Genomic DNA, 13465 nt, shown 5'->3' on the forward strand with positions numbered 1-13465 from the left:
GATCTCGTTTGCTGCTCAGTCAGACGCAGATTGCACAGCTCCTATTAGTGTAAGTGTTTCTTGAAAGATTTCTTATATTTCTTGTAATTTTTCTGGGTTGTAGTGTTAGTAAGTAGTTTTCTTTTCTTAGCGATCCCCTCCCAGTTGAGTCTTACTCTTTCTTTAAGTCTCTTTTTCGGGGTTTGTGTTTCGGCCTAGTTTTTTTTTTTTTTTTTTTTTGTGGTGTTCAAGTAGTCGGTTAGTTTAAGTTGTATGTGAGTGTTTCAGGTGGATTTAGCAACCTTTTCAAACTTTGGCTTGTTTTTTTACTTCGTTCTTTGTTTCCTGGTTCGGTTATATCTGATAAACCTTTGGGTTTTAAAAGGTGCTCCTCCTGTGGGCGGAAAATGTCTATTTCCAACTCACACAAGGGGTGACTTTATTGTCTCGGTGCTGCTTTCAACTCCGAGGGCTTTGGTCAACCTTTGTAATAAGCTCCTGACTAAAGGCTTGGTCAAAGGAGGCCCCTTGGTCACTGGTTCCCCAGCCAAAGAGGTCTCTTCTGTGACTAGAAAGAAAGTTCCCATTGAGGAGGCCTGACCAAGCATCCCAGGCTGCTGGATCCTAGGTCCTCTGATCCGGCTCCAGCCCAGGGCAGTTTTGGATCTGAGATCTTCGGGTCTCAGATCGTCCAGGGAGTCCACTCCTGGATCCAAGAGTTTGGACCCAAAGCCCTCGGATCTGATACCTGTGGTGTCTTCTCCCAGATACAAGGATCTTGGCTACAGACCTTCGGATCTAAGGGTAGGCACTGTACCTACAGATCCGACCCTTTTGGATCCGAGGGATTTGAGAAGTATCACCTTGGATCCTTTGTTGAGTTCGGTTCCAATTCGGTCAGATCCGGAAATCCAGATTACCGGAGCCGATTCTAGTGGAGAATTTCCTTTTGGCTCCATTGCCTTCTAAGCAGGTGTCTTCTCCAGGTAGGTCTCATTCTAGGGAATGCAAGAAATGACACTCTGGCTTCAGGCACGACTCTCCCAGTAGGTCCTCCATCTCCTCCCGATCTTCCAGGAGTGCCCTCCCTCTGGATATGGACAGGATGCTGCGGACCTTTCTGAAAACTCAGATGGAGTTGGGGCTTCTGGCTTCTCCGGTCCACAGGTCGGGAATCCAATCTCCCACTCCCCCTTCAATCGCTCCTCATCCGACCAGTGGCTTGGATTCTCAGGGACTGTTGAGCGGAGTGAAGGCTAGGGGAGCTCTGGGGCCCAGTTTGGGTCCTTCCCTGATGGGATCGGCAGCTGGTACTGTTTCTGTTCCCCCGGAATAGGCCTTCCGGCCGGTCAGGCCTGTCAAGCTGGGGTCTATGGGGTTGCATTTGGGCCCGGGCTTTTCAGACCGCTCTCTACCTCTGGGCGCCTCGGCCTTTGACAGTTCTGGTCCGGTGGAGTGGTGGGACTGGGAGGGTTCCACCCTCTCTTCCACTAGGGTTTTTATTGGTGAGAGAGGGAGATGGAACCTCTTCTATTCCTTCCGCTTTCTGGGCTGCCAAAAGATCTTTCTCTGCTATCAGTGCTGCCTCTCCCACGCACAGTCATTCTACCCAGCCCCAGTATCTGAGTGGCTTGTCTCATCCTGCTTCTGGTCAGCCCGTCCGACTTAGCCTCCAGGAAGATGTCCCCCCCACAGGGGTCCCGTCATCTTCTGAGTCTTCCCCGCCACCACCAGCAGAGGAAGTTCCCAGGAAGAGGACTTGTAATAGGAGACATCTTGACTCCCATATGGAGTCCCTTACCAAGGATATGGACGCTGATGAGGGGAAGGGTCCCCAGGATCTCCGCTGGAGGACGGCTCCTTTGGAGACATACTGGAGATCCTCAAGGCCAAAGGCGGTTGGTCTACCCAAACCCCATCCTCGGAGGAAGCCGTATTTCTGGAGGCTTTCGGTACAGGGCCATCTAACTCCTAGGTATTCCCCCCTGCCGATCCTCTCATTGATCTTTTGGCCAGCAGGGCTTGAAAGGAGCCAGATACCATGGAGCCAGTGCCCAAGAAAGCAGACAAGTTTATGAGCCCTCTATCAGATAGAACTTTCTGGCCCAAAGCGGTCGCGGTTGATGCTATTGTGGCAGGCACTGCCACCAAAAAGGAATTGGCAGAGTAGAGTTCTTCTGTCCATCCACCCAATCATGAATCGAAGACTATGAACAGATTTGGAAAGTGGGTGTTTGCCTTGGCTGCTTTTAGCATGCGAGCATTAAATTATCTTGTGCATTTCACCCGTCTCCAGAAGAATTTGATAAAGGAACTATCTACTTCCCTCTCTGGGTCCATGTCTGAGGAGGAATTCAAGGCAGTTCCTCCAAAGCTGTCAGCCCTTCCTTCAGTTGTGAATTCGTCCATGATGCTAATTTCCATTGCTGAGGAAGGGTCCTCACGGGTGGCGGGCTCAGGTATTGCAATTAGTTGTCATGCCTGGCTCCGTTTGAGCGGGTTTGCAGAGGCCTTCAAGACGTCTTTTTTTAACACCCCATTTGATGGTAACACTCTTTTTGTTCCCACTGTGAAAGAGACTGTGACCCACAGTGAACAGGAAGGGAAGACCGTGTCGGCCGTTGGGATCAGGTTTTCTGCCCCTCAGAGGTCCTTTTCCAAGACCCAGAAGGGGAGTAAGAAAATGTGGTTCAGGAAGGCACAGTCTCCCTTTCAAGATGTTCAGGAGCATTCCTCTTCCAGGGGATGTGGAAGAGCTTTCAATGGTAGACGTCGCCCCAGGGGCAGAGGAGGCCCACAAAACCAAGGTTCCAGGGAACCGTTCCCTGAAAAACCTTTACAGCGTCCCTGAGGCATTGCCCATCCCTGGAGGCAGTCAGGGGTCGGTTATCGCTGCACCTGCTAGCCTGGCCAAGTATTACAAATGATCAGTGGGTGCTAGCAATTATATCCAGGGGTTATTGTATTCCCTTTTTGGAAATTTCCCCAAAATTCAGTCCTCTTCTGGACATACCAGCCAATGAGGAAGAGGCAGCCTGACAGGAGGTTGTAAGCCTTCTTCAAAAAAAGAGCCATCCCACAGGTCCCTGCAGGACAGAGAGGATCCGGAACTTATTCCCGCTTCTTTTTAGTTCCAAAGAAAACAGGTGACCTACGTCCTATTTTGGATCTCAGTCCCATGAACCAGTTTGTGCAGAAGTTGAAATTTTGGATGGTCACTTTGCAGTCGATTGTGCCTCTCTTGCACAGCAATGACTGGATGTGCTCAGTGGACCTCCAGGAAGCATACTACCATGTAAAAATGGATCGACAGTCCAGGAAGTTTCTCCGCTTTTGCTTGGGAGTCGATCATTTTTAGTTCCAGACCCTGCCCTTTGGTCTCACCCCAGCCCCCCAGGTGTTCACCAAATGCATGGCGGTGGTAGCAGCTCATCTCCAGCTGCAGGGAATCCAAGTTTTTCCCTATTTGGATGATTTGCTCCTGACAGCCCCCACAAGGCATCAGCTACTGGACAATATTCACACTGTACTTTCCCTGTTCCATCTGCTGGGTATTACAGTAAACATGGCAAAATCCTCTTTGATTTCAACCCAAAAGCTGGAATTCATAGGCACTCTGTTGGATACCACCTCTCAGATCGCAGCCTTACCTCCTCGATGGGTGTCGCTTATTCACGACCAAGTTTGGACCTTGCTGGAGCTAACCCATTCTCCGGCCTCGCTCATTCTCAGGGCTCTAGGATCTATGGCGGCTGCCATTTATTTGGTTCCAGTGGCTCGGTACCATATGAGGGTCCTTCAGTGGACCCTTACAGTTCAGTGGTCAGTGTTGTGGCATCCCCTATCCTTTCCCATTCGGCTCACTCCAGTGTGTCACAGGCATCTTTCATGGTGAATCCATTTACCAGATCTTCTAGCAGGCAGGCCTTTCGTTCCTCTGACTCCTGTGGCAATAGTCACCTCAGACTCTTCCCTCCTGGGGTGGGGGGGCATTTCCAGGGACAGACGATCCAAGGGACGTGGTCGCCCTCAGAGACCAAACTGCACATCAGCGTTCTGGAGATGAGGGCAGTCCTTTTATCATTGCAAACCTTTGATGACTGCCTTCCTCAGGGAATGATTGTGGTTCTATCAGACAACATGGCTGTTGTGTGGTATATAAACAAGCAAGGGGGCACATGTTCTTATCTGCTGTGTTGCGAGGCCATGAGGGTCTGAGAGTGGGCAGTGGCCACCGGGGGACTTTCTCTTTGCAACGCACATTCCCGGAACATCCAGTATGTTGGCAGACAAATTGAGCAGGTCTATATTGACGCCTCACGAGTGGTCCCTGAATCCAATGGTGGCTCAACAGATCTTCCGTCGGTGAGGTTATCCTAGCTGCAATGTGTTTGCATCTCCTGTCCACCACAAATACAAAAACTTCTTTGCATTGAGTCCCCCAGGGACATGCTCACCCACGATTGGCCTCCGGGTTTCCTGTATGCCTTTTCTCGGATACCTCTAATTCCCAGAGTACTTTAGAAAGCCAGACACTTCAAAACAAAAAACATCTTGCTTTTTTCCCACTTTCTGAAAGTTAAGAAAGTTCAGTTACAGATTTGCTGTTCTGAACTGTTTGGAAGTTTCTAGAAGGCCAGTGCTTGCTTGGGCTAAAGGGAAGTCTCTGTGTTCACCAGTGGGAGTGGTTAACACTGAACAGCCTGCCTGTCCCTGGAGGAGTGGTTACTACCTAGAAGCTGTAGTTTTATTGGCCATTTTGGGTCAATTCTAAACTCCTTGATCTCTCTCTCTCTCTTAAAACCCTACAACTCTCTTTTTGCGCGGTTTTGCGCACTGAGCAGCGTCGGGCAGAGCTGCCTAAACAGGTTTAAACTATTCCAGGCTCCACAAAGTCTGCTCTTCACTTTTTCCCTTAGAACTGTTCAAACTCTCAAAGTGATCACTCTATTCTCTTTCTAAAGCCCTGCACTTGCTCAGCTCTTATAAGAAAACACTAACTAACTAAAGCACTACACCCTCCTTGACTTCTCATAAGTATTAGGCTCCCGATTGGTCCTTCCTGATCAAGTGAAAAATCAGTTCCCTTCCCTAATCTCATCAGTAAAAAAACAGTTCCCTTCCCTAATCTCATCAGTAAAAAAACTGTTCTTTATACTAATCTGGTATGTCCAAGGGTCAGTTTCAAGGTTACTCTCCAGTCCAGCTGTTGAATTTGGGAATTTTGAGGCAATGTTACAATTGCCTTATGTACACAGACAACCCTCTCCTCCTTCCAACAAACTTTAATACATGTGAGAGATGCAGTTACACAGCCAAACTGGAGGTAGAGCTCTCTCAACCCAAGACTGGCAGAGTCAGGAGGAAAAGGTAACCACCCACACCACAAATCCTCACACAGACCTATTGCATCTGCATACCCAACACATAAACACACAAAAACATACTCGGAGGCTCTAAATAAAAATCTGCCTAAATAGCAAAGACCTCCTAAGCAGATATCCAAGCAACAGCCACCCCTCTACAATACCTACGAATCACATATCTCACAAAATCAGTGTGCCTCACAGTCACAGCCCTTAAGGCCAAACAACACACCAAATGTACTTGTTATAGGGGACTCTATTGTCCGTCACACTGACGTCCCGCTCACCAGACTGAACAAGGAGAAGGTCACTGTAAGCTGCCTGTCGGGTGCCAGGATCCGCCACATAATGCAAGCACTCAGGTCACTCCAAAGCATGTACAAGTATGACTCCGTCATTGTCCATGCTGGTGTGAATGACCTGAGATGTACCTCCCTGGACTACATGAAAAGAGACATAGAGGAGCTCTCTGACCATGTAGCCCAGGCTGGTATGACCCTGACCTTGAGTAGCATCTTGCCATCACCAAGAATGATGCCACAGTATAAAGACAAAATGATCAGTTTCAACAATTGGCTAAAGTATTGGTGTCATTCAAAGGGGATCCAGTGTCTGTCAGCCTGGGATGACATGCTCGACAAGCCACGTTGCTTCGCTAGAGATGGCTTGCACCTGTCACCCTTAGGCTTTCGTATGCTGGCCTAGGCTCTTGCCACCCCCATCGTGCCTTTTTTAGGCAAGGTTCAAAGGACTAACCCACCTCCATAGACAACCCAAGGATAAAAAAAACTAAAGGTAGTGCTACTCAATGCCAGAAGTCTAAACCTCAAGATGCACGCACTCGAGGCTCTCCTCAGTATGGAGAAAATCTATGTCTGTGTAGTATCAGAAAGCTGGTTCAAGGTTCCTTAGAGCACCCCAGCACTACCAGGTTATAACTCATACCATGCGTTTCGGCCCCAAAACTCGGACCGAAGCACAAAAGGAGGGGGAGTATCTCTATTCATCAAAGATACCTACACCTCCAGGTTAGTGGCACTGCACGAAGCATCGGAAACCATCCATGTGCAACTAACAGTGGGCAAAACTGCCTTTCAGTTTGTAACCTGCTACAGAACACCCTCCCTATTACAGGAACCCCACTTCGCATTCCTGAGAACATTGGAGAATATGAAGGTCTCTCCAGACACTATGTTATTGGGTGACTTCAACTACCCAAACATTGACTGGGAAAACTACTCAGGCCCAAACACCCTCACCCAACGGTTCCTTGAATTTATAAACTCTAACGAAACGGAACATCTGGTCACCACTCCCACAAGAGGGAACAACATATTGGACCTGGTCATCACCAACATGGGGACTCTATGTTCCACACCAGAGGTAAACCCCTCATTGGTAAGATCAGACCATAAACAAATTTCCCTGGACATCCATATCCCGTCCCCACCCCCAGCCAAGGAAATCACTGTAAAGAATTTCTCAAAAGCCAACTTTGCACTTCTCAAGACTAAGGTGGTATTCTTCAAAGCCCCTGGGCCCAATCCGCAGAATCCTTTACAAATGCATTCTATGAGCACCTGCAGGAATGCATGGATCATGCTATCCCAAATAAAACCAAGACTCACTCCTCCAAAAACAGGAGACCAGTCTGGTGGACCCCGGCCATAAATAAACTATACAACAGAAGGAGGAAGCTACTACATGACAGAGCAAAATCCCAAAAAGGGAAGGCATCTCTGATCAGTATTAGCAAGAAACTTCGATCCCTCATAAAATCATCAAAGGCCAGTTTCAGAAGAAAAATTGTCCTAGACACTAAAGATAATCACAAGGCCTTCTTTAGTTATGTCAGGAACATGGGCAGAAACTCCCAGATATGCTCTGAATTGTTGCATAACGGTACAAAATATACCGAACCTACAGACATAGCCAACATCCTGGCAGACAGATTCAGCGCAAATTTCTCCTCCCCTTCCCCCCCAAAGGAGCAAATGCTTATCCCTACTAAATGTAACCTCCCTGACATCACAGATGCACAGGTGAAAGCTGCCCTCTCCAAAGCAAAAAACACAGCATCTGTGGGACCGGATGGTGTCCCAGGCTGTGTCTTACACAAGCTCCAAGAAGAACTCAACCCTCACATTGTCACTGTTCAAACTTAGCTTTACTACAGGATATGTACCCAAAGAAAGGCGTACAGCTACAGTGGTCCCACTCCACAAAGGTGGTGCCACAACGGACCCCGGAAACTATCGCCCCAGAAGCCTGACTATTCTGGTCTGTAAAGCTATGGAGCGTATTATCATGGAACTCATAAACAAAGACATTGAGAGCCTCCAGACACTGTACCCTACCCAGTTCGGCTTTGTTAAGGACAGATCTTGCCTCTTAAACCTAGTTGATTTCTTTGAAACAGTTACCAAAGCCATAGATGAGGGCAAGGTAGTCCAGACAGCCTACCTGGACCTCGCAAAAGCCTTCGACACAATACCCCACTCGGGCATCATAAATAAGCTTACCAGCTTAAATATCAACCCCTATATCACAAGATGGGTTGCAAACTGGAACAGAGATAGAACCCACATGGTCAGAATCGCAGGTGCCATGTCCGAATCCAAACCAGTTACAAGTGGCGTCCCACAGGGCTCAGTTCTGGGACCTCTCTTGTTCAGTATATACTTCTCTGAGGTTCAGGCTAACACGGGGGGATTATGGCTGACAAAGTTCGCAGATGACTGCAAACTGGGGGCCATAATCGAATCTCCAGCTGACACAAGCATCCTCCAAAAGGGTCTCACAGAGACGGATGCTTGGTGCCAGAGCCACGACGTCAAGCTAAATGCTAAAAAGTGCATAGTCATCCCCTTTGGGAAAAACAAGGTCCCACAAATTACCACATAGGTGGTAATCCATTAAGTACGGAAGAAGTAATTAGAGGTTTGGGGACCAACGTAGATAGTAATCTCTCCTTTGATAATCATGTTGCCAAAGTGGTTAGAAAGACCTTCTATATAGCCCACCTTATCACGAAAGGGTTCGCATCTAGATCAAGAGAGGTCATTGTGCCCCTCTACTCATCACTCATCAGGCCCATAATTGAATACAATGCCCCTTTTGGGATGTACCTTAACCGACACCTGCAGCAACTGGAGAGACCCCAAAAGTACCTCACCAAGAGGATCATGGGCTACAAACAGATGTCCTATGCAGCTCGACTAAAGAAACTCCAGCTCTACTCAGTTGCTTACCGCCTACTCAGAGGCGATCTATACCTGACATACAAAGCCATGTCAAACCCAGAATTAATGGACATGCTCCATCTCAAAAAATCTAAGTCCCTTGGAGCTACACGCTTAGGGACCTAAACCTCAGCACAAAAATAAATAGGACATGCTGGAGGGACAGATTCATTTCCCAGAGGCTCCCCTCACTTTGGAATAGAATCCCAATTCATGTCAGACATAGCCCCTCGCTCACCCTCTTTAAGCGAAATCTGGACGTGTGGATGGGATCACCCCTGGGATCTCTTCTGTGTCCCTGCTAGACAGAGGCACAGTAAACTAATCTTAAAAGGGTACCTTCTATGACCTACTTTACAGAGGCACAGTAGGCTAATCTAATAGGGAGGCAGAAGCCAAATACACTCTGGCTAGGCTTATAAATGCCCTAGGGCAGATAGCCTAGTTATCTACCTATGAACCTAAGAGTCATCTGATCCTCATTGCCCCCTTTTGGCCTCGTCAGGAGTGGATGTTCATCGTGTTTCACTGTTGCAGTCATCACTGTAGGGTTCTTCCTGTTGGCCGGCAGCCCTCGGTCGGCCAGAATCCCAAAGTCTGGGTCCGGCGTCGGCTGTTCAGTCATGCTTCCTGACATCAGAGCACCAGGAGTACAAAGCTGCCAGCCGACGCCATGTTCTCCAGTCTTTCTTGCCGTGCAGTGGAAGCAGTTCGCAAGTGCCGGTCGGCTGACTCCTGATATTTTTTCGTACTTCAGTCCGAAGACTTACTTCTTCTTCTCAAAGCTAAGTACCCCGTTGGGGAAACTTTTTTCTTGCTCCAGTCCGATGTCAGAAAAAGTTAATAATTGTATTTCTTGTGGGAAGCAAATACCTCATAAGGATTTCCACTCTTACTGTATTCCTTGTTTAGGCCCTGACCACGACATAGCTAGTTGTCGGTTTTGTGCTAGATTTAACCAACGTATGATTAAGCGGAGGTACGATTTTGCTTTTCACTACTTTGGCAGACGATTTAATTATAAAATGTCGGACATGCTTCCGGCTACCGGAGTTCATAAATGACGTAAGGACAGGCCTCCGAGGTCCAAATCAGACGACGGTTTACAAGCAGAGCCAGCTCCAGGTTCGGCCGTCGTCAGTGAGGTGCTTTCGCAACCCCTGTCGTCGGCAATTTCAGAACCGATAGCCAAAACGAACTCCCACAAGGAGCCAACTAGGCCTTTGAGTACTCCAGCTGCAGAACCTTCGGACAATGCTCCTCGGATGGGTCCGGAGCCGCTGTGACGGTACCGGCTTCCGAGGGGGTTTTCAGGCCTACACAGCTTCTGATTAAGGCAAAACCAAAGACAAAGGCGAAGACTCCTTCTAAATCAAAGACACCAGCCCAGGCCTCTTCTGATCCGTGACCCAAATCTCAGAAACAACTGCTTAAAATGGCCTCGTCAGGTGTGGTTCCCCCTCCTACGGTCTCATTTCAGGCTTCCACCCTGGGTGCTCGATTCAGTTCTGGATCTGCTATCTTATCCCTCTCTCCTACCGCTCCCGAATCTTTAGACCTTATGTCTGACAGCATGGTATGTCCACTTCCAATGATTTTAGCTAAGTCCAGGCTAGCTTCACCCAGAAAGGAGGATGTTCATCGTGTTACCCTGCTGCAGTCATCACACTTGGGTTATCCTGCCGTCAGGCGGTCCCCCAGTCGGCCTGAATTCTTCCCTGATATCATTGCGCCAGGGGTATATAAGAGGCATCCAACGCCATTTTCTCCAGTCTTTCTTGCCACGCGGTGACCGGAGCAGAAGCAGTTCGCAAGTGCCGGTCGGCCATCACCTGAAATTTTCGACTCGAATTTCAGTCCAAAGTCTTCAATAAAGCTAAGTACCGCGTTGGGGAACCTTTTCTTGCCTCAGTCCGATGTCAGAAAAAGTTAACAATTGCATTTCCTGTGGGAAGCAAATATCTCATAAGGACTTCCATTCCTATTGTATTCCTTGCCTAGGCCCAGACCACAACGTCTCAGGTTGTCGGTTTTGTGCTAGGTTTAATAAACGAACTATCAAACGCCGTTTTGACTTCGCATGACACAACTTTGGTAGGAAATTTAATTATATCATGCCGTCGGAGCAGCCGATGACCGGCATGCATAAAAAACGCAAGGATAAGGACAGGCAGCCTAGGAACAGGCCAGACTCCGAGGCCTCTGCTGGGCCTGTTGCCGGTTCTCCAGTTTTCAGTGAGGCGCCTACGCAGCCCCTGACGACCGCAGAACTGGAACCCCAGACAGCTGCGGATTCTCAAGCAGAGTCTACTAGGCCGATGCAGCCATCTTCATTAGGCCGTTCCGACACCGGAGCAGAAGTAGACCCCGGTGCAGTGGAAACACCTTCGGTTGCAGAAGGTGTCTTCAGACCGACTACACTCACTATTAAATCTTATGCTAAGCTTAAAACTCCTTTAAAACCATAGAAGACTGTACATCAGTCTACAGTTCAAGGCCCCATGCTTAAGAAACAGATGGTTAAGATGGCCGAAGACTTGATTACCCTAATCAGGGGTTCCCATCCACCTCCTGTTAAAAGACCAATACAAGAGGAGGATTATGCTTCCTCTGACCAAACTTCAATTTCCTCAGATTCTTCTGAGGAACAGGATTACACTTTTCAACCTTATGAAGACTCTGATGCTGAAGACTCTATTTCCTCAGCATCTCCCCCTGAAGACTACTTTTTTGGGGAAACTTTACATACCATAAGGGAACATTTCCACTGGGAAGGCCAGGACTACTCTGATTCTAAGAAAAGGCTCCGAGAGTTTCTTTTACTACCCCAGCACAGACCTCTTGCTATCCCTCCAGTTTTAGATATTGTGGATGATGTTTACTTGGAGTCTAGTCTAAATCCAGACTCTCTACCTCCTGCTCCAGCCAAACCAGACAGATACTACGGAGTACCTGGCTCACACAAATCCCTTTATAAAAACCCCTGTGGCTGACCCAGAAACAATTTCCCAGGGTCCTAAGGGAACTAAAGCTTCTCTGGCTAAAAATCCTGTGCCCTCTGAAAGGGATTCCAGAGCCCTAGATAGATGGGGAAAGAAAATATACACTTGAGCAACTTTGGCTATGAGAGCATTACATTGTCAGTTTCACATGCTGAAATATCAGCAATTTCCTAAAGTCTCAATTAAAACAAAAATGAGCACACATACTGAACAGTCTGAACTCAAGGAAATGCAGGATCTGTTGCATGCAGCTGAACAGGTGGGCAAACATACTTTACAATGTGAATTTGATTCATTGGAAGCTTCCTGTAGAGCAGCTGTTACCGGCTCTGTCATACGTAGACATGCTTTGTTAAAAGAACAAACCCTTCCTGATCATGTTAAAGCAAAATTATTGGATGCACCTTTACAACAGGATGTATTATTTGGTGTCAAAGCAGAAGAGGTTTTAAAGAAAATGGAGGATAAGGCAGAGTCTATGCAGACGGTCAAGGATTTTTTGCAGGTACAACCCCCTTGTTTTAGCAGAAATTGGCCAACGAAAAACTGGTCCTTTCCAGCTTCTGACAGATCACAGAGGGGCGAATACAGACGCCCAAGGGGCAGAGGTCAGTCACAAGGCCCTTACAAACCTCGCCAATGGGGTACTGCTACCCAGAAAGGAGAAGACAGACCCCAAGCTAGCAGAAGACAAACACAATGACTCAGTCCTCAAACTACCAAGCAAATCTCTCCTGGCAGCTCCCTTGGGAGGAAAATTATCATTTTTTGCAGACAGCTGGCACATCGTCACAAAAGACAAATGGGTCCTAAACATTGTCTCTCAAGGATACAGATTCCACTTTCATACCTTACCAAGGAAAAAAGGAATGTCAAACCTGCCACCAAATCAATGGGCAGAGGCACAAAAAAAAATTACAGCTCTCATGGACATGAGAGCCATTCAACAGGTACCTACACAGGAGCAAGGACAAGGACTTTACTCAAGACTCTTTCTAGTCCCAAGAAAGGACAAAGCATGGAGACCCATTCTGGATCTTTCAATTCTGAACACCTATCTGCAAGTACCAAAATTCAAGATGCTAACACTACAGCAGCTTCTTCCCATGCTGGGCAAGAATGCTTGCCTGGTAACGTTGGACCTCAAGGAGGCATACCTGCATGTCCCTGTCAGACAGAATTGCAGAAGATACCTCCGCTTCATTGCAGGTTCAACGCATTATCAATTCTCTGCACTGCCCTTTGGCTTATCTACTGCGCCCAGGGTCTTCACAAAATGCCTGGCACCCATAATTGCATTCTGCAGTCAAAGAGGAATTCAAATATGCCCATACCTGGACGACTGCCTTATTCAAGCAGAAAGCAAGGACATTCTTTTAAAGCATCTGGCATTTGTCAAGCACCTTCTAAGTTGCCTAGGGTACACAGTAAACGAAAATAAATCAAAACTAGTGCCCTCACAAAACATAATATTCCTGGGTGCCAGCTGGAATACAACGGCCCAGATGGCTTATCTCATGGCAGACAAGCAATAACAGCTGACTCAATATTTCAAAATAATGGCAACAAAGACCCAACTCCCTGCAACAAAAATTCTGCAGGCCTTGGGATTCATGGCATCTTGCATACTACTAATACCATTTGCAAAACTGCATATGAGGAAATTACAATGGTACCTGAAAAGCGTATGGACTCAGCACAGCCACAGCTTGGAAACAATGATACCACTCATTCCCTGCCTTCAACAGGAGTTTCTATGGTGGGCACAGGCATGTCACCTCAACAAGGGTCAGCCTTTCACCTTACCCACAGCCAGGCAAACTATGACAACAGATGCATCGGACTATGCCTGGGGAGCACACATGGCAGGACAGTG

General features: G+C 47.7%; 1 protein-coding gene across 2 annotated transcripts in view; it reads left to right on the plus strand.

Moving 5' to 3' along the window:
- Positions 1-13465, plus strand: part of PARG (poly(ADP-ribose) glycohydrolase) — a 2766579-nt gene that overhangs the window by 150025 nt on the left and 2603089 nt on the right. The window lies entirely within an intron of this gene.

This window comes from Protopterus annectens, chromosome 14.part0 (assembly GCF_019279795.1).
Source record: "Protopterus annectens isolate FY-2018-M chromosome 14.part0, PAN1.0, whole genome shotgun sequence".
NCBI classification, from domain to species: domain Eukaryota; kingdom Metazoa; phylum Chordata; order Ceratodontiformes; family Protopteridae; genus Protopterus; species Protopterus annectens.